Raw genomic sequence first — 25,556 nt, 5'->3', positions numbered from 1 at the left:
TCCCTGCTGTGTTTAAGGTAGAACAGGCCAAGATGTATAATAATTGGGCAGGTTTAAATATTAGAGGAGCAGAACTTGCAGCAATATAACTATTTTTATCTGTGATTCAAACTTGTACTTTTTCAAGATCAAGGGGACAATGAAGGAAATTAGATGATTGCTACAGACTTACAGAAGTAAGCTCATTTATTCTAGAGAAGGCACAAAGGAGCCCTCAAGTATTTGAAGTTATATAAGATAGGCAATAATTAGGAACTCCTCTCCTTTTCAGTGAAAACAAGAGAAATATAAGTCTTATATTGATTCACGGAAGAATTAGGTTAGGAGAGCTCGCTGACTAGAGACCAGAGAAGCTGTAGGCAGTGGGGAAGGGGGAAGGGGAGGTGGTGCAGGCTCACCTGTTTCGAACTTGTTTTGGTCTTTTAGTAGGCAGTTATTTTCTTGGTCGGAATTGGGTTCCACAAGCTGGTTTGGAGTGTCAGACCGTGTGCTAATTCATAAAAGCATATAACCTGCCCTTGGAGAACCACGTGGGTGTGGTGGGATTTGGGGTGTCCTTTCTCTGTTTAGTGGGTTACAAGGATGTGGTGAGGAGGGGCTGGGGAGAGTGGACATCTGGCTCAGTGTCATAGAGCTAACACCGTCTTCTCTTTGGGTCAGAACTCAGAGACCAGGGTGCTGGATGAGCTTGTGACTCAGTGCTTAAAAGGGTAGGGGGCTCCCTTAAAGAACCAATGTGGGAGGGGGGGTGTCTAAAGCAGACCTGTCCCAAAGCATCAGGGTGGAGAGATTTCTTTCTGTCCCTAGGATTCTGACATAGATTAGTGCCCTTTCTCTGATAAGTGAAGCCTAGAGGAGGTAAATGGGAGAAGTCTAATAGCAGAATTTGATAGAGAATAAGGATGTCCCTTCAGGGGACAGGCAGCTGAATCCTTGACTCTCTGAAACTTAGCTAGATCGAATTCACCTGCTGGCCATGAGGGCCAAGGTCCCTCCCATAGGCTTAGATTCAAATAACTTCTTTAAACTCATCTTTCTTTTAAGGTACTTCTGTAGCATTGCATTTTTATTCCCCATATTGTATGAAAAGATTTCCCCTAACTTTTATGGTTAGATGACCAAGAAAGTAAACACTGATTCTGAACTTCTAACATGTTAGCCTAGTGAATTTCAACAAAATCCAGCATCATGGTATAAGTTCTTTCTTTGTTCTTGAGTCTGCTCTTTCTCCAGGAGAAGTCTTCTCTCTTTGCCCTATTTCTGATGATTGGGTAGGGCAAAAAGAGAAAAAGCTGCAGTTGGAGAAAAATAAACTTATGTGAAATAGGGTTTGGTCAAAACATAAAACTGTGCTATAGACTTACCATGTGCAAATCTTGTTTAAACTGTGATGTTTGTTTGGTGTCTACTGTGTACTGCAAGGAATTGCAGGGTAGTAGTCAACACTTTTGTGGGGCTTATGGTCGTGGGAAGCAAACAGACAAATAGTGAAATCCTATCAAGTAGTGATAAGTAAGGAAAAAAGTAAAGCTGGAAGGGAGATTGGGAGGGCCTGGGAAGGTCTAGTGTTTTAGATCAGCTGGTCAGGGGAGGCCTTTCTGAAGAGGTGACGTTGTATCAGAGATCTCCATGAATCCAGGGAGTAAGCCATGTGACTATCTGGTGGGAGTGTGAGGAGAAGGGTCATTCCAGGAGACAGGATAGCACGTGCAAAGGTCCGGAGGCTGGGCCAGAAGTTACTTGATGTGTCCTTTGGGAGGAGATAGGAGAGAGAGATTGGAGAGGTAGCAAGGATTCGCCAAGCTGGTTTGCAATGAAATGGAGCAGTCTTCCATTTGTTTGTACTGGTTTGCAGCTGGTTTGCAATGAAATGGAGCAGTCTTCCATTTGTTTGTACTGGTTTGCAGCTGGTTTGCAATGAAATGGAGCAGTCTTCCATTTGTTTGTACTGGTTTGGCTTTGAAGTTTTTGACTAAGTACCTTTACATATACTGGTCAGGTAATGAACCTCTTGGATACCTTGCTGAACATGTTCGCTGGTTTAATTGCTCAGACATGTTAGCCCTGACAGTGCATCAAAAAAGGAATTTGCTGGGAATGTGCAAAGGAATCTGGAATTTCTGCAGTTTATTAGGCTTATCACTGGAGACTTCGTTTTATTTAGATGCTGTTTTTTAAATGAATAATGTGACTAAAAGCTTTCTACTTATTTGAATAATAATATATGAACATGGTAAAAATGCAGATACTATTTTTTAGTGAAAATAAGGCTTCCCTGTCTCCTAGTACTTGAGAAGCAACTGCTGTTAGTACATTGTGTCGGCAGGGTGTTTCTGGAATGTAAAGACTGTAGGAGTGCTGACAACACTGACTCCCTTGTTGACCCTCCACCTTGTTCTCCCCTCTGGTGTGCAGATGGTGCCACTTGAGATAACTACCCTGGGACCTCCCCACCATGCCCCTAGCTCCATGAAAGTTGGGAATTAAGGTGTGGAGAATTAGCTGCATATTACTTCTTCAATCCTCTATCTGTCTGCCTGTCCACCCACCTGCCCTATTGCCCCTGTCAGTGAAGTACCTGAATAAAATACTGTGTCAATGGGATGAAGAGGCTTGCTTTGTTTCTTTGGTTTTTTAAAGTGACTTCTCAGTCTGGAGGATACTTACTCCCCTCCACCTTCTAACAAATGCCCTTCTATATATATATATGAACTGTGACCATACACATTGTTGCAGATCTTGCAGATCTTGGAGCACTTCCATATCATAAGCATCATAGACATCAGGTTGCCTCATTCTCATTAATAGCCACTTACCTGACAAGACCGCAGTTGACTCATTCTTGCATTGATGGACGTGAAAGTTTTTGTATCTTTTGCAGTAGTGGTTTAATACTGTGATGAAAATCCTTGCACATTCTTCTCTTTGCACATGTATAAGTGTATCTATGGGGAAAATTCCTAGGAGTAGATTGGGGGGCAAAGGGGAAATGTATATTTTAAATTTTGATAGGTATTGCCAAATTGTATCTATCTGTGGTCACCCTGGGTGACAAAACCCTGGGTTTTCTCACATCCTAAGTGACACTTTGTAATTGCCCTTCTTTTGTGTTTACGATATAAGTGAAGCATGCTCTTTTAGTGTAGTCTTCTTTGGATGTCTCTTAGAGTGAAATTTAAATCAGAGATAAACAACAGCGTGTTTTGGTCAAGGACTATTGTCTGTATGACCATGATTCTTTGAAATCTTTTGAGACTTCTTGGAAACCTAGTACATGGATAGTTATATAAATCCTCCCAAGTGCTTTAAAAAATGAATTTTGTTTGTTGGGAATAGAGGGTTTTGTTTTTTTTTTTAAGATTTTATTTATTTATTTGACAGAGAGGGAACACAAGCAGGGACAATGGGAGAGGGAGAAGTAGGCTTCCAGGCAAGCAGGGAGCCCAATGTGGGGCTCACTCCCAGGACGCTGGGATCATGACCTGAGCCGAAGGCAAACGCTTAATGACTGAGCCACCCAGATGCCCCTGGGAATAGGGTTTTGAACACGTTTTTAGGTTAATCTTGCTAGTTATGTTCTTCTCATGATCTGTAACCCTGCTAGTTTTTTTCTGCATACTTTCTAAGATCTTTCAGAAAAGAACATCTACAACTCTGTGCATTTTCCCGTTTGTCCTTATAGTTGTCAGCTTTCACTGGATGTTTTTGTAGGCTGTGCTGTTTAGAAACACTGTAGTTATTTTTTCTTGGTGCATCATAAGCATGAATTTGTTCTTTTTTGTCTCTGATATTAATATTGCTACACCAAGGGCACCTGGGTGGCTCAGTCACCACCCAGGTGGTGACTGGGTGGCTCAGTCAGTTAAGCATCCAACCCCCTGATTTAGGCCCGGGTCATGATCTTGTGGGTCTTGGGCTGAGCCCCACCTTGGGCTCCACATCTACTTGGGATTAGCCCTCTGTCCCTCTACCCAGATGTGCATGTACTTGTGCCTGCACACCCTCTCTTTCAATAAATAAGTTGTTAAAAAATATTGCTACACCAGCTGTTTATCTTTTCAGGTGGCTTTGGTATATGTTTTTCATGTTCTTCATTTTTATGTATTTTCTATGATTTTGTTCTGTGATTCTAGAACTGTCATTGGAAGACTGTAAATAAATTAGATTTGTCAAGCCATTCAGCATTTTGTATTCTAACAAATGATTTTAATATGTCCATAATTTTTGAACTACCGACATATTTGAATATTTTCTGCTATGTTTTGTATTATATAAACCTTTTACCCCTTTGCTACTTAAAAAATAGTTCCTACCTTTTGTTGGATTAATCAAATTTTCTCTTAAATTTCCCCCCCTCCTTCTAGCTAATTAGAATCTCATCTAGTTTTCTAGGGCTACAACAGCAAAGTGCCACTAACCGGGTGGCTCAAAACCTAGAAATTTATTCTCCTACAGTTCTGGAGGCTGGAAGTTTGAAATCAAGGTGTCAGGAGCACCGCACTCCCTCTGAAGCCTGTGGGGTAGGGTGTGTGTGTGTGTCTGTGTGCACGCGCGCGTGTGTGTGAATCTTTGCTTGGCTTTTAGCTTCTAGTGGTTTTCTGGCAATTGTTGGTATTCCTTGGTTTGCAGGTGCATTGCTGCAATCCCTGACTTCCAGGTCACTTTATGTTCCTGCATGGATCTCTGAGTGATTTCTGCTCTTAGTTTATTATTTCCTTTCTTCTGCTTGCTTTGGGTTTCTGCTGCTCCTTTTATAGATTCTTGATGCAGGAGTTTGGAGTGCTTTGAGACCCTTCTTTTCTTTTCTCTCTCTCTCTCTCTTTTTAAAAAGATTTTATTTATTTATTTGAGAGAGAGAGAGTGAGTAAGAGAGAGCATGAGAGGGTAGAAGGTCAAAGGGAGAAGCAGACTCCTCGAGGAGCTGGGACCTGATGTGGGACTTGATCCCAGGACTCCGGGATCTAAAGTGCTGAAGGCAGTTGAACTGCTGAAGGCAGTTGCTTAACTGACTGAGCCACCCAGGTACCCTGAGACCCTTCTTTTCTAATAGTTGTATTTAGTGCTATGAATCATCCTCTTTGCATTGCTTTATCCATTCTATGTATTTTGATAGGTTGTATTTTCTTTTCTTTTCAGTTAAATATATTTTAAAATTTCCTTGAAGACTTGTCTCTGGCCAGTGGATTTTTTAAAAGTGTATTATTTCATTTCCAAGAATTTGGAGATTTTCCTGTTATCTTTTTGTTACTGATTTCTAGTTGATTCATTGTGGTTGGAGAATAGCCTCTGGCTGATAGAAAGTCTTATAAATTTGCACAGGTTTTTTTTTTTTAAGATTTTATTTATTTATTTGAGAGAGAGACAGAGGAGTGTGAGAGGAGAGGTCAGAGGGAGAAGCAGACTCTCTGCTGATCAGGGAGCCTGATGTGGGACTCGATCCCGGGACTCCAGGATCATGATCTGAGCCGAAGGCAGTCGCTCAACCAACTGAGCCACCCAGATGCCCCATGGGTTTGTTTTATAGTCCATGATGTGGTCTCTCTTGGTCTATGCTTCATGAACATTAGAAAAGAATGTGTGTTCTGCTGTTTTGGGGTGTTCTATAAATGTCAGATTTTACTAGGTGATGTTGTTCTTTTATATTCCTCTGTATCCTTGCTGAGATTCTGTCTGTTGTTCTGTCAGTTTTTGAGAGAGTCCCTGCTTTTTAAAAATTTTTTTTTTCTCCAGAATATATCCTTCCTCTTTGAGGACTTAAAATATTATCTGAATTCATAAGGAGCATTTCTTATCTGACCATTCAGTAGGCCTTAGGGATTATGTGACACTGGTGCCCCCCCCCCAGCTTATACCCTTAACACTTAAAAGCAGACTATACATCTCAGCTGCTAGAGATTAACACAGTGAATTAGAACTGCTGGAGGAAGAAGAAATAGTGATGATTTGAAATTCCTACATCTGTTCTACTGTAAAAGAAGTTAACTGATTTCTTAATACCCAGGCTTGCTCTGGTTTAGTTCGTCTTAGAGACTTATCTGATATACTCAACCATGCTGCACGTTAGAACTTTTGGGGAGCTTTAAAAAAAAATACTGATGTTTTGGCCCCCACCCAAGACCAGTTAAATTAGAATCTGTTGATGTGTTGCTGGGCACTAGTCTTCATTAAGAGCTCCCCAGGTGAGTTCATTGCCCAGCCAGGGTGTTGTCTGGCTAATGTCTCCAATTGTGAAGCACCTACAGTCTGCAGATCCTGTGCTAAGTGTGTGGAGGCACAGATGAGGAAGGTCCTTGCTTTATTGAGAAATGTGGTCCCATAGTGTTTTCTGAGGGTCTTTTATTGGTGACTCGGTTAATATTTCTTAATTGGTTGACCTAATCACAGACAGCTAATAAGCTGCCTGGGATAGGAGTGAAAAACGTTAGGAGTGTGAAGGGAGTTGGAGGGTAGCAGCCTAGTATTTGTTCAGGAAAATAAGAGATACCGCATCCTTGGCATTCAGTCCTTGTTTTTGCCACGTTTGTATCTGCTGTGTACTCTGCTTACTCATCGGTACCCCCATTGGTATTCTTATTTACGGCATTTCCTTTGACCAAAATTCTCATTTATCCTTTCCCTCTCTACCTGATTGATTATAAGCTACTTTTCTTAATTTTATTCTTTAGGGACTACCCCTGTTTTTCAAAATTAATAAACTTTTTACTTTAGAATAGTTCTAGATTTATGGAAAAGTTGAAAAGATAGTACAGAGTTCCCATATACCCCACACCCACTTCCTGCTATTATTACCACCCTATGCTAATGTGGTACATTTATCAAAATTAATGAGCCAATGATGATACATTATAATTAACTAAAGTCCATATTTATTCATGTTTCCTTAGTTTTTACCTAACGTCATTTATCTGTCTCAGGATCCCATCTAGTATACCACATTACATTTATGGACTGTCTTTGATTTTTTTAAAAAAATATTTATAAAATAACAAACTAAATGGAAAATACATTAATTGGTAGCTTTCTTTCTGATAAAGCAAGAAAATTAACATAACTTGATTCCCCTTTGTTTTTCCTTCCCAACTTCTTGGCTAGTGTTATGTAAATTTTGGTTCCAGTTTGTGTTTAGGAACATAAAGGCCATGGAATTTTTCCATGGCGAGGGTGGTCTGCAGGAAATGGCTGTTCTTGGTCTTCCTGTGCTGAGGACATCGGTGAAAAACCACAAGTCTACACCACCAAGTTTTGGATATCCCATTTGATGATTTTAGAAATCTGTCTTCTGAAATTGTAGAATGTTTTCTTAAATCACGCCACTCTCACCCCGAAAGAATGACAAAGGAAATTAACTGTGATGGAAACTTGTCCTTTCAATCCTGGTAGTTTCTAGACCTGGGTATCTCCATCCAGTTCTCTTTTGAGGAGCATAAAAAACAGAATCATCATGAGATGCAGTAAATAACACCCACGGAGTTTGATTGTTTTTAAAATTGCAATTATAACTAATTAAATGCGAAGATGTGAACAGCTGCACAAGAATATTTAACAGCTTTCTTGGAGCCATCCCCACTTTTGATAGGACTTTTCAAAAGGCTACTTTATGGAAATACATAGTGAGTGGTTACTTTATATTTCACATCAGAAAGTAAGGAATCAGCCTGAGAATTGGCAAGAGATGAATTCTCTGGGTTTTCTGTGTAAGCCGCTCATTGTAGATCTCTTCAGCAGGTGGACAGCTGCAATACCCAGCATAAGTGGGGGCCTGAGACTGGTCAGCTGGCACTGCCAGGTGAGGCAAGATCCAGTCAAACTGGAGGACGAGGGCCCTCTCTGTGGAGGGTGTCACTTGAGCTCAGTCTTGAAAGATGAACAGGACTTTTTCGTTTGGTACGCATATATTAAACTTGGACTCTGTATGCATCACTGTTAGAACTGGAACCCCTGGGTGAAATAAGTTAGGCCTTTCACCATGAGGGAGCTCACAGTGTGGTGGGGTGGGGGACTGATTCATCAATGGCCACAGTCCAGGCCAGGGGATGACCGACTATGGCCCATGGGATCCAAGTCAGCCTGCCACCTCACTCTGTGTGGCCCATGAGCTGAGAATGAGTTTTTTCTCTTTCTTTCTTTCTTTCTTTCTTTCTTTCTTTCTTTCTTTCTTTCTTTCTTTCTTTCTTGAGATTTATTCATTTTAGAGAGCACACAGACATGGGCACAGGAGTTGGGGGAAGAGCAAAGGGGGAGAAACTCAAGCAGATTCTGGCCGAGTGCAGAGCTTCATGAGGGGGTGGGGCTCCATCCCATGACCTTGAGATTGTGACCTGATCGGAAATCAAGAGCCCCTTGGTTAAACGACTGAGCCATCCAGGTGACACTCCTACCACTGTCTATTTGTGTGTGTGTGTTTCTGGCCAAGGTGGTGCCTCTGTCTGGCCCTTTAGATGATGGCCTAGAGTTTTATGGGTTAGAACTGCAGCAGGCCCACAGGCTATAAGAACACAACTAAATCTGACTGGGGAAGTCAGAGAAGCCGCCCCCAGTCGAAGAGCTGCAAGAGCAAACATCCGATACCTCTCCTTGATAGATGACCTTGATAGGCCTTCAAGTATACCAGCTTTCCTATTATCCTTCCTTGATTTTTTTTTCTTTTAAGATTTAGTTGTTCTTACATCTGCTTCTTATAAAACATGGCTTTAGTTGCTCTTCTTGTCACTGTTTATTGATTGTGTTGTTCTTTGGCTCTGTTTCTCTGAAGCAGAGTTTCTTAACATGAAATCTATGGATGGGGCTTCAGGGCTTCTTAGAACCCCTAAACTGAAAGCAAACTGACGCACGTGTGTTTCCCTGGGCAGAGGGTTCATTAATCTGTCATCCGATTCTTAAGAGGTCTGTCATTCAAAACTTTTGAGAGAAACACTTCTAATTGGGTTTCTCAGAATGAAAATCAGTACTACTGACGGTGGTTCTAGGCCATGCAGAATTAAGCAGAGGTGTTGTGAATTCCCTTCTGTCGGTGCAGGCCAAGATTACAACAGCTTCAGTTACTCACGTGACATTGTGTGAGAAGCTCCCCTCAAAAGCACAGTGCACTTGGGCTATAGAAGCAGTTTCTCTCTTTAGGGGATACAGGCGATATGCAAGGGTATCAGCCTGGATGCTCAAGAGAGCAAGGTAGAGGAGAATTGAAGTGCTAACAATTTATGTGGAAGATGCAAGCCCCAGGTGTGAGTACGAGGTGGGGAGAAGGGGCCTCAGGAAGAGGGGCTGCTTGGGTCCTGGCTGGTGCCTTTCTACAAGCCATGAAGAACTGCGTCTGTCTCTCAGTAGCTTCTTCTCCTGGCTCAGCACCTCTCTAGGAGGGCTGCAGGGAGAGGCTATACCTCCAAATAGTCCCGAGTAGGGAGAAAGGAGGGTGGATTTATCTGTTGGCCTCACTCCCATGTCCTTTCCTGTTGGTGGTTTTGTCCCATGAGGCGCCAGCTCTGCTTCCTCTGGAGCTGGCATCCTCCAGCCCCCAGGGCCGGCTCAGGAAGCTGGACACCGCACTGCACAGCGTGATGCTAGTATGCAAGTGCAGGGGTGACCAGCGGAAGTGGAGACGGTAGTCAAGGAGAAATTGGGGATGTACTTGATGGAATTAGAAAAGGTGCATAGGCTTTGTTTCTAGTACTGGGGGAGGCAGAGCTCTGAACAAGCAACAGGTGGAACGGGGGCCAGAACCTTCCCGGCAGAGGAAAAATAAGAGAGCGGAGAGGCAAGAGGACAGTCCTGCTGAGGTTGTGTGTCCATCCTTCTGTGCGGCCATCTACTATTGTTAAGCCTCTAGTCTGTGCTAAGGCGGTGTAATGGGTGAACAAAAACAGACACCGTCTCATTTTTCATAGAGCTTAAGATCCAGTGCTGGAGACAGATATTAATCACTTAATCATACTAGCAAACGTAAAATTGCCTCTGTGTTAAGTGCTCTCAGGAGAGCAAAGAGTCGACTGCTCTGAGAGCCTTTATTAGATAGAGTTAAACACAGTGAGAGGTCAGAGAAGGCTTTCCAGGGAAAGTGGCTCATGGACCGAAATAGAAAAGATGGGTAAGAGTTAAAGGCAAGAGGAAGAGACGGGCAAGCTCTGTAGGTTGGGGGGCACCGTGCCCAGAGGCTTTGTGGTAGGATGGAACGTGGTAAATGTGAACATCAGGAAGAAGGCAAGTGTGGCCAGAGCAGATAAAGCGCTGAGGAGAATGGTTGGGGAGGAGGTTGGGTATATGGGGCCAGGCCCTGCCAGGCTGTATGAAAGGAGTCCCACCTGTTTCTGAGGAGCAATGGAAAGTTGTTAGAGAAATTTAAGTGAAATGCTGTAGTCATGCTGGCAGTAATTTGGAAGAACCAGGCAAGAGGACTGTAAGATAGACCCTCTGAGCTTCAGACTGTTATACCAGAAGTGTGGTTTTTTGGGGGGAGCTGGGGAAGGGCAGAGGGAGAGAGGAAGAGACTTTTTTTTTTAAGATTTTATTTATTTTTTTGACAGAGAAGTCACAAATAGTCAGAGAGACAGGCAGAGAAAAAGAGGGGGAAACAGGCTCCCTGTTGAGCAGAGAGCCCAATGCAGGGCTTGATCTCAGGACCCTGAGACCATGACCTAAGCTGAAGGCAGAGGCTTAACCCACTGAGCCACCCAGGTGCCCTGAAAGAGAGACTCTTTTTTTTTTTTTTTTTTATAGATTTTATTCATTTATTTGACAGACAGAGATCACAAGTAGGCAGAGAGGCTGGCAGAGAGAGAGGAGGAAGCAGGCTCCCCGCCAAGCAGAGAGCCCAGTGCGGGGCTCGATCCCAGGACCCTGGGATCATGACCTGAGCCGAAGGCAGAGGCCCCAACCCACTGAGCCACCCAGGTGCCCCTGAAAGAGAGACTCTTAAGCTGGCTCCATGCCCAGCACAGAGCCTGACTCTGGGTCAAGCTCATGAACCCAAGATCATGACCTGAGCTGAAACAAAGAGTCAGACGCTTAACTGACTGAGCCACCCAGGTGCCCCAAGAACTATAGTTTCTGGAGCCATTCCTAAGAAATCCCCAATATTAACCACCCCAATGATATGTGAAAGAAAAGCAACTCCAGGAAAATCCCTCCAGTAACAAAAAATGGGCATTAGAGACCAATGGGCTAGTAGCTGTGGGAGACTCTCATACTTCCTTGCTGGCCCGAAGGGCATTTTTCAAAGTGATGCAGAGCTTTTTCTAGACTATTCTCTCTTAGATTTCCTAGACGCATTGTCAAGTCAGGCAAGAAACTAGAGGTGCCCACATAGAAAGTTTTGTAACTTGACTCTGGAATACAGATCTCTTCCTGAGGCCCTGCCCTGCCAGTGCTAACCCCAGGTGACGCCAGGTGAAGGGCTCCTCCCATGCAGTCTGGGGCTAGGACTGTACACAGGAGGGTGCACAATCCCACGTTCTCAGTGGTTCCTCCAGAGCTCTGACCCAAATTCTGTTGGAGCCTCACTGTGCCCAAGCCCTCAACACCTGTTCTGCTTCCAGGAGCTTTGGGGATCTTTGTGTGGCTAAATATTCTGCACATTCAAAACCAAACAAAGCAGAAACCCCACGGTAAAGCAATTTGAGAAAGACCTTTTATCAGCCCAACTACCAAGTTACCTTTGGCTTGTGATAAAGAGAATAACCCAAGTCATTAACCCAGGAGAAGGTATCTCTCAAGGGCAGCCTTTCTGTCTCTTGAAAAGCTTTGAGAGGAATTTAAATTAATTCTTATTTGGCAGGAACTTATTTGTGTCTTGTGATTACCTCCAGTCAGAACAAAGTGTCTGATGAGCACAGGAAGCCTTGGGTTTGGGTACAGCAGGTTTGGCTGATTACAAATGTATGCATATGAGCCAGCGGGTGTGTGTGTGTGTGTGTGTGTGTGTGTGTGTGTGTGTTTTCTTTTCTAATCAAGTCAGCGATTCTAGCAGTCATGTGTTCTGAGCTGTGAGCAGTTTTGATTCTTCCTTTTTTTCTCAAGATATTTCTAGATGGCTGCAGGAGCACTGCTCCTGACCCATTAATCTGTGCAGTTTCAATGCACCAGCAGTAATGGGGTGATAGCTACATGCAAGCTTCTAATTCCTCACATTCCCTGGAGTGCTCAGCTTTTTCCTTTCTGAGCTGGGCAGCTGCATGCGAGAAGTTGATTTAACACATCAAGTCTTGGACGTTCCTTCTAAAAGCTTTTAGGTGCACTCTAAATTGTTACTTCTTCCCAGGAAGACAGAGAAAGGAAGAAGGGCTGTTTCAAGGCTTTTATCTTCTTTTTGGGTCATGAACCCCCGTGAATCTGGTAATACCTCTGAACCCTCGCCTTAAAAGAATGTCTGGGCTCACCCTCTCTCCACCGGTCTCTTTCTTGCCCTTAGTTCCAGGCTCCCTGTGATTCTGGAATTGCCGGACCTTTTGATTTTTCAAGACAAGTTTAGAAATGGAGATATTTGTGTGATCTTTTTTTTTTTTTCCCCTTTTACATTTTTTTTAAAAAACCATGCAGCCAAATTAGTATCTCTCCAGGCTTCTAGAGAGTCATAAAATCTTCATCTTCCTTAGAGTCTGAGAGTTCCATGTGACTTATTGGTCTGTTTGGTTTGGCTTCACTTTTTCATGTGGGAGACTTTCCTCAAATACCTGGTGAGCCTTGGCTATCCTTGGCTAAAAATTCTGTGTCAGTGGGTGGGGTTTTCTTGTAGGTGATGGATAGTGAGTATATATGGGTGTTTCTCTTTTCCAGAGAATTGTCCAGTCTCCCAAGGGAGGAGGGAGTGAGGTGGGGTATGAAGGGTGACAGGGAGGGAGAATGTATGTCTTTCCGTAGTTGGGTTCTACTGCTACAGGAGCAGTTGGTTTAGTGTGGTTTTCACTTCATCCCACGGCTCCATTGTGCCCATTGCTTTTTGAATCCAGAGAATCCTCTTGTTCAGTTTTTTCCAAAGCACAGAGTGCTTGTCTTCTATAGGGTTAGATGCCTTGCCTATGTAGGGATGAGGAGAGGCTCTGGAGGTCGGAGTTGCTCTGTCTGTTTTTAAATAATCTCCGTTTTCAATCTAAGACCTTCCCTTGCCTTCTTGCCACCTGGTGTCTTTGGATTTGAACCTCTCAGGGCTTCTGCAGAATAAGTATCTTTTCAGTCTCTTTCTCACTGGTTCCTTCTCATGTTCTGCACATTCAGATCTCCTACCCTAAGCCCGAAAATAGTTACCCCTCAGCTATTCTTTTAGGCATCAAGTTTCAACACTAAATAGTAGCTTAATGTGGCTGCTCTATTTTTCAGGCACGTCACATGTGACTTCCCCTGCTGTGATCGCTACTACTCCTTGAAAGCTCCTGACTTGTGATGTCTCTCAGTCCCTCTCTTTATCACACTCAGCTCCTGGTGGTGGATTCTTGATCCTTGATCACTCCTGCGGCTTCCTGCTCCCGGTGGCCCTTCCCCAGCCTTCTCCCTTGACTGAATCCAGCCCCTATAAATACCTGTTGGAGATGCTTAAGATGCCATAGAAACTCCAGGTTCACACGTTTAAAACCGAATCCATCTTCTCTCCCACAGCCAGCTCTTCCACCTGAGTTTTCCATGTTTGTTAAGGGTATCGCTGTCCTCCAACTCATTCAAGTTAAAGTCCTTGGGGCCATTTATTAGTTACTGCTTTTCACCTCAGATTCTAATTCGTTGTAAAGTCCTGTTGCTCGAATCCTCACAGGGCTTCAGAACCTGTCTCCTTTTTGCATTTGCACTGTCCATCCTTAGGACCACAACAGCCCTGCTTGAATTATCATTCCTGCTGGCTTTATCCTCTCTCTAGCTGGTCTTCTACACCCATGACACCCCAGTCCAGGTCTGGTGACAGCAAAATGAAATGAATGTTATTAAAAACTGCATATTTCTGGATACTTCCACTCAGTGATTTAAAAAAATTAAAAAAAAAATTATTTGACAGAGAGAGCCAGTAAGTGAGAACATACAAGCAGGGAGCAGCAGGCAGAGGCAGAGGCAAGGGAAAGGGAGAAGCAGGCTCCCCACTGAGCAGGGAGCTTGACAGGGGGCTCTATCCCAGGACCCTGGGATCATGACCTGAGCCAAAGGCAGATGCTTAACCAACTGAGCCACCCAGACATCCCTCCACTCAGTGATTGTGATTTGTTAGATCTGGGTAGGATGCAGGAATCTGAATTTTTAAAAATGCTTCCAGTGAGTAAAGCAAATTTAGAGCAATATTTGCTAAGTGTATTATTTCTGATTTTAACACAAAACCAATGCTATAGGGTTTTTACAGATATATATGCCTATCTCTGTTTCTTTCTCTGTATAAACATGGACTAGAAGGATCTTCCCTGGGGGAAGAGAACAAAATGGAGCTCAAGAATAAAGTGGTTTATTTCTCTTAAAAACTCTAAAGCCACAGTGACAAAATACCAACATGATTTTATCATGGTTGGAGAATTGTTATATTGTTTGTACTTTTCCTTCTGTATTAAGCAGTCTTGAAACTCGACAGAGGACTTTGATGCATCCCCAGGGCTAGGTTCTGCAGCAGCATCTAAGTGCTCATCTCAGAGTGCAGGTGTGCCCACATCACACCTGTCTGAAAGCCTTCCACATTTCCCAGCTCCTGCAGCGTCCATTTTATATTCCTTGGCCTAACACTTGAGATGTTGGCTTACCTTCTTAGCCCTGCTTTTCATTACTCACCACTCACTCCGTCGGGGGGGCCAGAAAGCTCTGCTCTTCATGGAAGTGGGAAAATGCATTTGCTTTCACTTGGTTCTTTTATAGATGCTGCTGCTTCTGTATCTAGGTCTCTTTCCTGACTTACCACTCTGCGCTCATCAAAATATTGTATATCCTTCAAGATCTCTCTTAAGTTCTACTTCTTTAGGAAACATTTTTTTTCAAAACTTTTTTGAAAAAACTTTTTTTCAAAACACCCTTTTCAAAACTTCTATTTCTGTATTTCCCCCAGAATTTCATCTTTACTTCTTCTGGGAATCTTATAGTCCTGTATTAGTTAATGTTACTCGCCTTCATGCTTATCCCATCCTCCCTATCCCCAAATGTAAGCTACTTGAAGGCAGAGACTATATTATTTACTTATTCAATATACCTTTTATTGATCACTATTTCTTTTTACCAAAAGATTTTATGTATTTGTTTGTCAGAGAGAAACAGAGAGCATAAGCAGGCAGAGGCAGAGGCAGAAGCATGGTCCCTGCTGAGCAAAGAGCCCAGTGTGGGACTCGATTCCAGGACCCTGGGTTCATGACTTGAGCCAAAGGCAGCTGCTTCACTGACTGAGCCATCCAGGTGTTCCTTGATCACATATTTCTGAGCACATGTTGCTGTGCTAAATATTAGTTGTCTTTTGAGTTGGGCCCTTCTTTGAAGACACTGGCAAGGGAATATATGTCAAGATAGAAGCTTTTTGAATTAATGAATAAATCCTAGGCAGAGGGGCTTGAAAGTCTTGGAGACCTTTGAGAATCTACTTAAGAATACTCAGTAATTCACTTTGACTAGGCCCTAGACCAAGTGGAGGGTAGCTGTGGAAAATAAGACTGGGGCTCATTCTAGTGGACCTGGATGCTAGACCACCCCCGCAATTGGCCTTCATTTGGCGAGGTGCTGCTGAAAGTCTGTGGCCAGGGTTGTGGCATGATTGGGCTCTGTTTAAAGCAGCAACATGTGGGATGTTCTGTTAAGGAAGCTGGCAGAATAGTAGGAGACAGGAAATTCGACCTGGGGCCAAGGTTGTCAGGCAGCAGGCATAGGAAAGGGGACAGGCTTAAGCACTTTTGTAAGATAAAACTGAGTGAACTGTACTTCATCACTACGGATTATGGAGTTGATGGGAACCAGGGAGCAAGTGGATGAAGGCCCTTGAACATGGCTCAGAGTTCAACCTGGGTCCTGAGTAGGAAGTGAGTCTGTTAATATAAAAAAGAGCATTGGGAAAAAGAAGGGTTTTCTGGTACAGATGATGTGTTCTGACTTTGGATATTTAATGAGATTAATAGTACCCCCCAAACTAGATAGATTTTAAGTCCTAACCACTAGTACCTGTGAATGTGACCTTATTTGGAAATAGGGTCTTTGCCAATGTAATTCAGTCAAGGATCTCCAGATGAGCTCATGCTGGATTTAGAATGCGCCCGAGCCAATGATTGGTGTCCTTAGAGGAGAGAGGGAGATTTGGACAGAAACCCCAGGAAAGGGCAGGAGCAGACAGAGGCAGAGATGGCTGTTAAGTAGCTCCACACTGAGGAGTGTCAGCGGCCACCAGAGGGTAGGGGGACAGAGGCTCTCTGAGCTTCCAGAGGGCATCGGGCCCATGGACACCTTGATTTTGGATTTCTGGCCTTCAGAGCTGTGAGAGAATAAACATCTGCTGCCAGTCACTAAACTTATAGTACTGTTATGGCAATCCTGGGAAACAGCCAGATAGGCTCAGATTTTAGAACAGGACAAGAATTTACCAACCTGGAAACTCCATCTGTACCTTTGTTGTTTGTATGGTCCACTGGATCCACTATGGACATTCATTGTGAAGATTCTGTTGCTGTTGTGAGTTTGGGAAGAGGGTGTGTGGGTTGGGGGTGGGGAAGGAGTCGTGTTTTTGATTAGTTGAGGCAGATGCAGTGGATTTGCTTTCTTTCTTACTTTTTTCTTTTTTTTAAGATTTTATTTATTTATTTGTCGAGAGAGAGAGAGAGAGAGAGAGCGCACGTGCACAAGCAGGCAGTGTCAGGCAGAGGTGGAGAGAGAAGCGGGTTCCCTGCTGAGCAAGGAGCCCCATGCGGGACTCAATCCCAGGACCCTGTGGTTATGACCCGAGCTGAAGGAGCGGCTTAACCGACTGAGCCACCCAGGAGTCCCTGGATTTGCTTTCTTACAGGGAATGCTATTTCAAAAGATAGAAGCAATCAGTAATTGAGCTTTTGCCAAGTTTCTGTTTTGTGTCCGACACTAAGCGAGGGCCCGACAAGGATAGAAGAGTAAGATTTCATGTGGACTCTTGAGGAGCTCACAGCTCAATAATTGAAACAGAGCCATTAGCAAGGGGAATGTGTCATCAGTTGTTAAGCGGTGTCAGGAAGATTGCACTGGATAAGGAAACTTGCTTTATTTATTTTTTTTATTAATTGGATACTTAAAAAATTCATCACTGAGTTTGAGGTTCTGTGACAAAGTCAACAGGATGTGTCCCTTAATTTCATTAAGGTCAAATTACCCTTTGGTTGAAGGCATGGCACGTGCTGATTTAACAGCGGAGCCCTGGAATTTGTAGGCTGAGAAATCATCCTTTCTTTTTTCACTTCCTTGCTAGGGAAATGCTGTGCAGTCCACAGAATCAGTGGGTTGGGGGGTGGGGCACGATCCCCCTCCATTAATGGGAACTGAATAAATTCAAGTACTGTCTTATCTAAATGGTTTGACAAGTTCCCATTTGCCTGGCTAATTGCATCAGTCTGCTCTCCTTTTTCTTCCAGGGGCTGGGACTTGGCAGGCTCGAGGGTAAGTTTGAGTGTTAGTGGTCCCTGCTGCTGGAACGCACTCTAGATGGAATCCCCCACTCCATCATTGCGGTCTGGAGAGGACCCCAAGAGCCTTGTCCGCTAACCCTGGAGTGCTCGGTGACGTTAGTTCTAATAGGAGATTTCACATTTGTTTCTGGACCTTAGGCAAAGCCATGTCAAGCTTGTGTGGGCTTGGGAAGGTGGCCAGAGCAAGACTGAAGAGCTTGAGGAGGGTAATGGAAGTGGGACATGAGGACAAGCTCGGTGATTCCTTGTGCTTCCTCTGTCACTGGTGACTTAACCACCAACAGTCCAATCCATCTTGTATGATTGCCCCGTCCCCTGATGAGTACAACACAGTCCCTTTCAAGCCATAGCATCTGGAACCAGACCCAGTGCCTACCTACTACAGGCCAAATGTTAACTATGCAGAGTGGAAATTTAGCTATGGTGTTCATGGCTCCCAGTACTAACAAAGATGCAGTCAGCTCTCCTGTATGAACGTCTCTAGGGAAGGAGAAAGTAATTACTGATGAATCAAGTCTTAAGGCAACTGGGAGTCCTCTTATCCCTGATAATCTCTTGCTCCCGACTCGTTTCTGTAATGTGCAAATCTCTCTGGCCCCCAACCTCTCCTTTTCTTTTTAGGAAGAGAGAGAATTAAGGTTGGTTAAAGCATTTGAGTCAGCCTTGGGTATTGAGGCAAGAGAAATGAAGACTCAGTTTCTGGACACAGTATTACTAAGATTGTTTGCAGGGTGACTTCTGGTTAGCAGAGGACATTTGGGAAAGACAGAGAAAGTTCCTATAGTTTTGGAGGTCAGAGGTCTTGGGGCAGGCACTGGTGCCCTGTTTTAGAGTAGGGGGGTCTTCAGGGTATCTGTGAGGTGTTCCTATTTGTCACTTCTTTGGATTTCTAGATCACCCTAGTTGGAGATAAGGAAATGAATGAAAGCGAGCCCCTTGAGAGGTAGGAGACAGAGTGTCCCTGTCACCTGTACAGTGTCCTCCCTGGAAATGTAGGCATTCAGAGAAGGTAAAAGGGAAGGGCTGCCATAGCAAGTACCAGAGACTTGGTGGCTTAAACAATAGAAATCTTGAAGTTACTTCATAGTTCTGGAGCCTAAAAGTCTGAGATTAAGGTGTGGGCAGGTCTGGTTTCTTCTGAGGCCTTTCTCTTCAACTTGCAGATGGTCATCTTCTCTCTGTGTCCTCACACGGTCTTCCCTCTGTACTTGTCTGTGTCCTAATTACCTCTTATAAGGCCAGCAGTCATGTTGGGTGAGGGTCCACCCTAAGGACCTCATTTTAATTTAATAACCTCTAAGGATCTTGTATCTAAATATAGTCACCTTCCAAGGTACTTGAACGTGGGGGAGTTAGGATTCCAACATATGAATTTTGGAGGGAAGAGTGGAAACTAAGCTATGGTGTTCATGGCTCCCAGCACTAACAAAGACCTCAGTCAGCTCTCCTGTCTGTGTTCTGTGTCCACACGGAAGAGGATACAATTCAGCCCTTAACAGAAAGGACTTGGCATTCTACCAGGTTCAAGTTTAATTTTATAACGTCTGATGAACTCTGATTGTCTTATCAGGGTTCTTTAAAAAAAAAAAAAAGACTTATTTATTTGAGGAGGCAGCTGGGGGCAGAGGGAGAGGGAGAGAGAAACCCAAGCAGACTCTGCATTGAGCACAGAACCTGACCCGGGGCTTGATCTCACGACCCCAGGATCACGAGCTGAGCTGAACTCAAGAGTCAGACAGTCAGCTGACTGTGCCACTTGGGGACCCACCTTATCAGGATCCTTGATTTGATCCATTTGAAAATGGATCCAAGCTATGGGAAGATATTTCTGAGGGTGTTTGTGGATGTGCATGAGAAAGGTTTAATGAACTTAACCCAAGTTGGAGGATCCAAATAACTATCAGAGATGAGATTTTCATACTCCAGTTGTGCCCCTCAGCCACTTCCAAAATGCCTATTAAAGATGCCCTGAGAAAAGGGGTAGAGTAATGACTTAGGACAGACACCTAAGTGTCTTCTCCTTCTGAGGTTTCCCAATTAGGCTAATTTTGGGATCTTTGTATTAGCATCCTACTTTTAGCCTGTTTGGGGCTGGCTTCTACAACTCATAGAAATGTCTCCTGTTTCAGAGGCAATGGATTGTTCAACTGTATACTGAAAAGAACAATCTTTTTTTTTTTTATTGTGTTATGTTAGTCACCATACAATACATTGTTAGTTTTAAAAATTAACATATAATGTATTATTTGCCCCAGGGGTACAGGTCTGTGAATCATCAGGCTTACACACTTCACAGTACTCACCATAGCACATACCCTCCCCAATGTAGTTTTTGATGTAGTGTAAAAAGAACAATCTTAATGGTGTTCATTTTGTTTTGATCTACAAAAAACTCTCGCTTCAAAATCAGTCTTAAAAAACAGGAGGAACTGAAGGCTAAATTCTGTATTTTTCTAAAACCACCTTGGTTGGTTGAGTGACATATTCCCAGTTAACTGAATACAAAAGTAGTAACGAAGTTCAGCTCAGCCAATTGTTAACGGTCTGGGATGACAGCAGATCCTCCCAGCTGAGAAGTTTATGCTGAGCAAAGTGACCCAAATCCTCTCTGGCTCTTGATTTTTGCTTGCAATTCCCTTGTCAGTGTGCAGAAACGGTGTTTTTTCATCAACTTCCTGTGGACATCTTTTGATGACTCACACTGGGCCACTTTTGTGAATTCAGGTGTGTGGTGGCATCCCTCCCAGTTCCCGCCATCTGCTCTTTTATATGCTCTAACGGCGAAACCCAGAGTGGAATGCACGTTCTCGAGTTCTCTTTCAACTATTAAATCGTCTTGGTGGCGAGGTGCTGTGGGCTGCTCATGACCCATGTGTCTACACAGAAGACTTGTTCCTTTAGGGGCATGTCTAGGAATTCAAAAGCTGATGGATGGCAAGCCAGTTAGAGGGAAGATGATTTTCTAGTTGATTTTGTGAGAGTATTTTATCTGTAGGGACAGAAAGTAGTGCTTCACAGGACTGCAGTTTCTCTGACTTCTTCACATCAGCTGTTTAGATGGAAGCTCAGTATCCCTGGGGGAGGGGGTCAAGAATAACACTTGATAAGCTTTAGGCACTGGGCTATGGAGCGTTACAGAGCACACGGGCCACATAGTAGGGATATTCGAATCTCGCTTCAGCTTTATACATGAAGAACAGTAATTAAGATTGTGGGGCAGATTTACCTAACCCTTAGGGAAGAGAAACTTAGACTTTTATTTTCTTGTTGCTGCTACTGATTCTGAAGGTAGGATTTATACAATTAATTGATTCCTTGTGGAGTAGCACTTCTTGACTCTGCCATAGTACTGTTCTCAGAATAAAGTGAATGTCTAAATAATCAGACTTGTTACACTGTAGATATTCAATAATTGTTGAGTAATTACATTAAAGATCATTCCAGGATAAACGCTATGTGTATACTAACAATGGAATATTACTCAGCCATGAAGAGAAGGTGAATTCTGGTACATGGTACAGCGTGCATGAACCTTGAAAACATTATGTTAGGTTAAATACAGGCACAAATGGGCAAAGATTACACGATTCCATTTACATGAGGTTCCTCAAATCAGCAAACTCAGAGACAGAAAGTATAATAGTGGTTATCAGGGGCTGCAGGGGATAAGGTGCTGGGTTATGGACATTGGGGAGGGTACATGCTATGGTGAGTGCTGTGAAGTGTGTAAGACTGATGAGTCACAGACCTGTGTCCCGGAAGCAAATAATACATTATATTTTAATAAAAATAAATAAATAAAGTGAGCTAAATTTTTTAAAAAAATAGTTAAAATAGTAAATATTGTGTATATCTAACTGTCATAAAATTTAAAAAAAAAATTGATTCTAGGGGCGCCTAGATGGCTCAGTCATTAAGCATCTGCCTTCAGCTCAGGTCATGGTCCCGGAGTCCTGGGATCAAGCCCTGCATTGGGCTCCCTGGTATGTGGGACACCTGCTTCTCCCTCTCCCACTCCCCTAGCTTGTGTTCCCTCTCTTGCTATCTTTCTCTCTGTCACATAAATAAACAGATCTTTTTTTTAAAAAAAAAAAAATTGATTCTAATGCAAGAAGGCTATTTAAGACTCCTACAAATGCAAACCTATAAAAATGAAACCTTACCTTTCTCAGATGTGTGACCTGAACTTATAAACTTATCTGAGGGCAGTTTTGCTGTGGATCTGCTCCTGATCAACAGTAGAGAAAACCTTTGTTTCAGGCAATTGCCAGAGACCACAACCTCAGACAGTGTAGCCCACTTCCCACCTGGCTTTTCATTGGGAGAAATGGTATTTCTGGGAAATACCTCAAAGGAGATAGGGTTCACTCATTCTAATTTTTAATCCCTGGATTAAGCCAAATGATCAGACAGCTGTGTGCTAGGGCCTCTTTTTGGCCTCGCTAGATCACTTCAGTGAGATGTGCTTTGGCCTCCTATCTCACCCTGAGGGATGCAGTAAGAAGCAGTATAGCAGACTCCCTACTACATATAGTGAGAGGCACTTCTAATTAATTACTTTCCCTCCTGACCCTTCAGTGTGGGTGATAAAGGATGCTTTAAGAACATACCAGGGCACCTGGGTGGCTCAGTGGGTTAAGCTTCTGCCTTTGGCTGAGGTCATGATCTCAGGGTCCTGGGATCGAGTCCCACATTGGGCTCTCTGCTCCACAGAGAGCCTGCTTCCTCCTCTCTCTCTCTGCTTGCCTCTCTGTCCACTTGTGATCTCTCTCTGTCAAATAAATAAAATCTTAAAAAACAAAACAAACAAAAAAAGTATCCTAGGAAGGAAAGGTTAACCCCTTGGGAGAAATTTCTTAATAACAAGAAAAAGCTAACACTCTTGAAGTGTGTACATTATACTTTATATCTTTGAGTTAGTGTGATTATGTCTCTTCATTGCTTTGGCCATTAGGATGCTCAGAACCCAATTTATGAAACCACATCAAGTAATAGTTTAATACTTACAAAATGCATTTCTGTGGACTATTCCTCATGCTCTGGCCTCTTTTTTGTATTGTCTGCTTCATGTTGTATATGTGTTTTATAAATTAACACATTCTTTTTTGATGTTAGATGGTGTATTAAGGTTCTCCAAAGAATTCTGACCCATAAGGGGTGTGTGTGTGTGTGTGTGTGTGTGTGTGTGTGTGTCTAGTGATTGACCAGTAGATAGATCGATTTTTTTTTAACAGATTTTATTTGAGAGAAAGAACACACACAAGATCAAGCATGAGCAGGGGCAGAGGCAGAGGGAGAAGCAGGGAGCCCGACGTGGGACTCTACCCTAGGCCCCTGGGATCATGGCCTGAGCCAAAGGCAGACCCTTAATAGACTGAGCCACTTGGGCACTTGATTTTTAAAGAATTGGGTCCTATGATTATGGAGGCTGGCAAGTTTAGAATTTACAGGGCAGGCCAACAGGCTGGAGACCCAGGGAAGAGTTGATGTCACAGCCTTGAGCCCAAAGGTTTCATTAAGGCCGACTTTCATCCTCCTGAAAGAAACTCAGCCTTTCCTCTTAAGGCCTCAACTGGTCAGATGAGGCCTGTGCACACTATGAGGAGTAATCTCCTTTACTCAAAGTCTACTGATTTAAATGTTAGTCACATTTAAAAATACCTCTACAACAATATCTGGACTTGGGTTTGACCAAACAACCGGGCACCATAGCCCCGTCAAGTTGATTAAACACAAAACCATCATAGATGAGGGCTATAAAAATACAATAGAATTTTCTTAAAACAGGCCATAATTGGGGTCTCTTACATGTGCTGCTTTGAGTGCATGTAGAAGAAGGTTGCATTTCCCTCCCACCCCCTCATCTAGGTTCAAGTCTCATGTTGTCATCATTTCATCAGCTGGTAGGGCTGTCTTCCAAAGAGCAGGGTTAGTTTCATGGCATAGAGTCTTCATTGTGTGTGGATGTGTGGAGTGTGAGAATGTGTGAATGCTCTGACCTGCCGGCCTACCCTGATGTATGTAAGTGTTACACAGAGTTCTGCCAGCTCCTTGGTAAACAGCCATTTTTGTTGAGGGATGTGATGAGGTATATGATTTCACCAATTATTACCATTCCCAATTAGACGGCCCCAGGTGTGTGCTAAGAAAATGTTAGCTCACTCTCTGCAGCTCGAACAGCCCCACCTGACTTGATTCCAGGGATTTTGTGCAGATGATATTGTGCAGTGATTATGTTGTTGCTGTTGTAGTCTGAAAGGTCTTCAGACACCCGGAGACCTGCTTTGGACTAGGAAGCATTCCAGTTGCTGAGGAATGTAACGCATCGCCTGCCATAGTTCTTACCTTATCTTTTTATCTTTGGTAGGCTGGTTACCTTGTGTGGGCAGAGACCTCTTCACGGTCAGTTGGAGAGAGGAGCCTCACCGCCGCACTCTCTCTGGAGGTAAGGATGGAAGCGATTACAGACATTGGCTTTTCATTTTGGGAGCTCTGGGTAAGGTGACTGGGGATCTGGGCAGACTCTGGGAATCTTGGGACTCTATCCTTTACCTGTCTCCTGGGTGATTTACCAGACTTTCTAGCCCATCTTCACCATGTACTGCTCACTCTGGTCCTGGGACTTGGGAGGCAGATCGTCGCTTAAGTTATATTTCTGGTGAACCTAAGGAGAGAGTCCCCATGCCCAGGGAATGATCAGTGGGCGAAAGACCCCTCTGTTTCCCACATAATACACTAATTTGGTCAGTTACAAGAGAATGTTCCAGAGTTACTATCCCAGCGATGGGGACAGGAATATGTGGGGGATAAAGGAGTAAAGCTCAGAAGTGTCTAGATCAGATGAAACATATTGCTGTCTACTTAGGAAGTGCATACACTAATTATTCAGCATTTGTAATTATAGGACATTTAAATGTTAAGGATTAGAACATTTTTCCTGATCCAAAACAGAATGAAAGTGTTCCTTCAACAGAGAAGAGGAAACAGCATCTATTTGGGCATGTTTAAAGTTGTACGTTTTACTGATGATTGCTTTTCACTTCATTCATGTGGCCTTTCCATTTTAGGTGAGGTGCTTAATACACATGTTGACCAGATTCAGTTGTTGGACCTATCTTTCTTTTCTCAGTGAAAAAACTGTATCTGAGGTCTGGTTTTCGCTGGTCAGGGTGCCACAGCTGGGGAATGTCTTTTTGAGGAATCAGGGACCTGAGTCTGGACTGCCAAGAAGTCTTCTTCCTGGTGTGGGCTATTGGCTTCCAGCCCAGAAGCCCTCTGCTTTGCAAACAGACCTCCCACCTTGCCTCTAATGGGTGGGAGAGGCAACTTGTAAAGGAAGTTGTCTGAGCTGATTGGGTTGTGAGATGATGGGCCCAGAAATCTTGTTTCTTGTCTAAGGAGCAGGTAGAATTATTAGCACTCATGTTTGTTAAAGATAATTACCAGTTTCAAGCACAAAGCAGAATTCTGTAGGATATCTATTGAGATGGTTTACTGCTTGCCTTTTTTTTTTTTTTTTTTTTTTAAAGGATGACATTGTATTCTCCTAATTAGGCCTAAAAAAACAAGTAGGAATCTGTATGTTATCACCATTTCCCTTCAGGCATATTGGGTGGTATGCAAGCTGTTACTTCCACCCAAGAGTCTATTATTAATAAACCCAGAGGGTATGGAGCTCAGAGAAGGGACGGTCCAGCAATGAGATGTGTGGAGAGCACTGGGCTATCTTCCAAAGCAAGGAATCTTAATGCCTTTTTAGTTACAGTGTTAAACACAGTGCTAGGAACGTCCTAATACGGATAATCATAAGAATGATGATAACAGTGGCAATAAAAAATAATAACTGAAATTAGCCATCTATATCACCATCACCGTGACAGCTACCATTTGCTGGCTCCTACTTTCTGCCAGGGACTGGATTAAACATTTCGTTTGCATTATTTTCAAACTGCATGGCATTCTATGAATATCCACCTTTTAGGGTTG

General features: G+C 43.3%; 2 protein-coding genes across 2 annotated transcripts in view; one reads left to right on the top strand and one right to left on the bottom strand.

Annotated features, from left to right (window-relative positions):
* Positions 1-25,556, top strand: part of LYPD6B (LY6/PLAUR domain containing 6B) — a 177,983-nt gene that overhangs the window by 101,797 nt on the left and 50,630 nt on the right. The window contains exon 3 of the mRNA XM_044242507.1: positions 23,938-24,015. The gene's annotated coding sequence lies outside the window, so the exon portion shown is untranslated. The remainder of the gene's footprint in view (positions 1-23,937; positions 24,016-25,556) is intronic.
* Positions 1-25,556, bottom strand: part of LOC122903528 (translation initiation factor IF-2-like) — a 132,633-nt gene that overhangs the window by 102,007 nt on the left and 5,070 nt on the right. The gene's annotated exons all lie outside the window — the stretch shown is intronic.

The sequence above is a fragment of the Neovison vison genome, chromosome 3 (assembly GCF_020171115.1).
Source record: "Neovison vison isolate M4711 chromosome 3, ASM_NN_V1, whole genome shotgun sequence".
In the NCBI taxonomy this organism is placed as follows: Eukaryota; Metazoa; Chordata; class Mammalia; order Carnivora; family Mustelidae; genus Neogale; species Neogale vison.
This window is presented reverse-complemented; position numbering and strand designations above follow the sequence as displayed.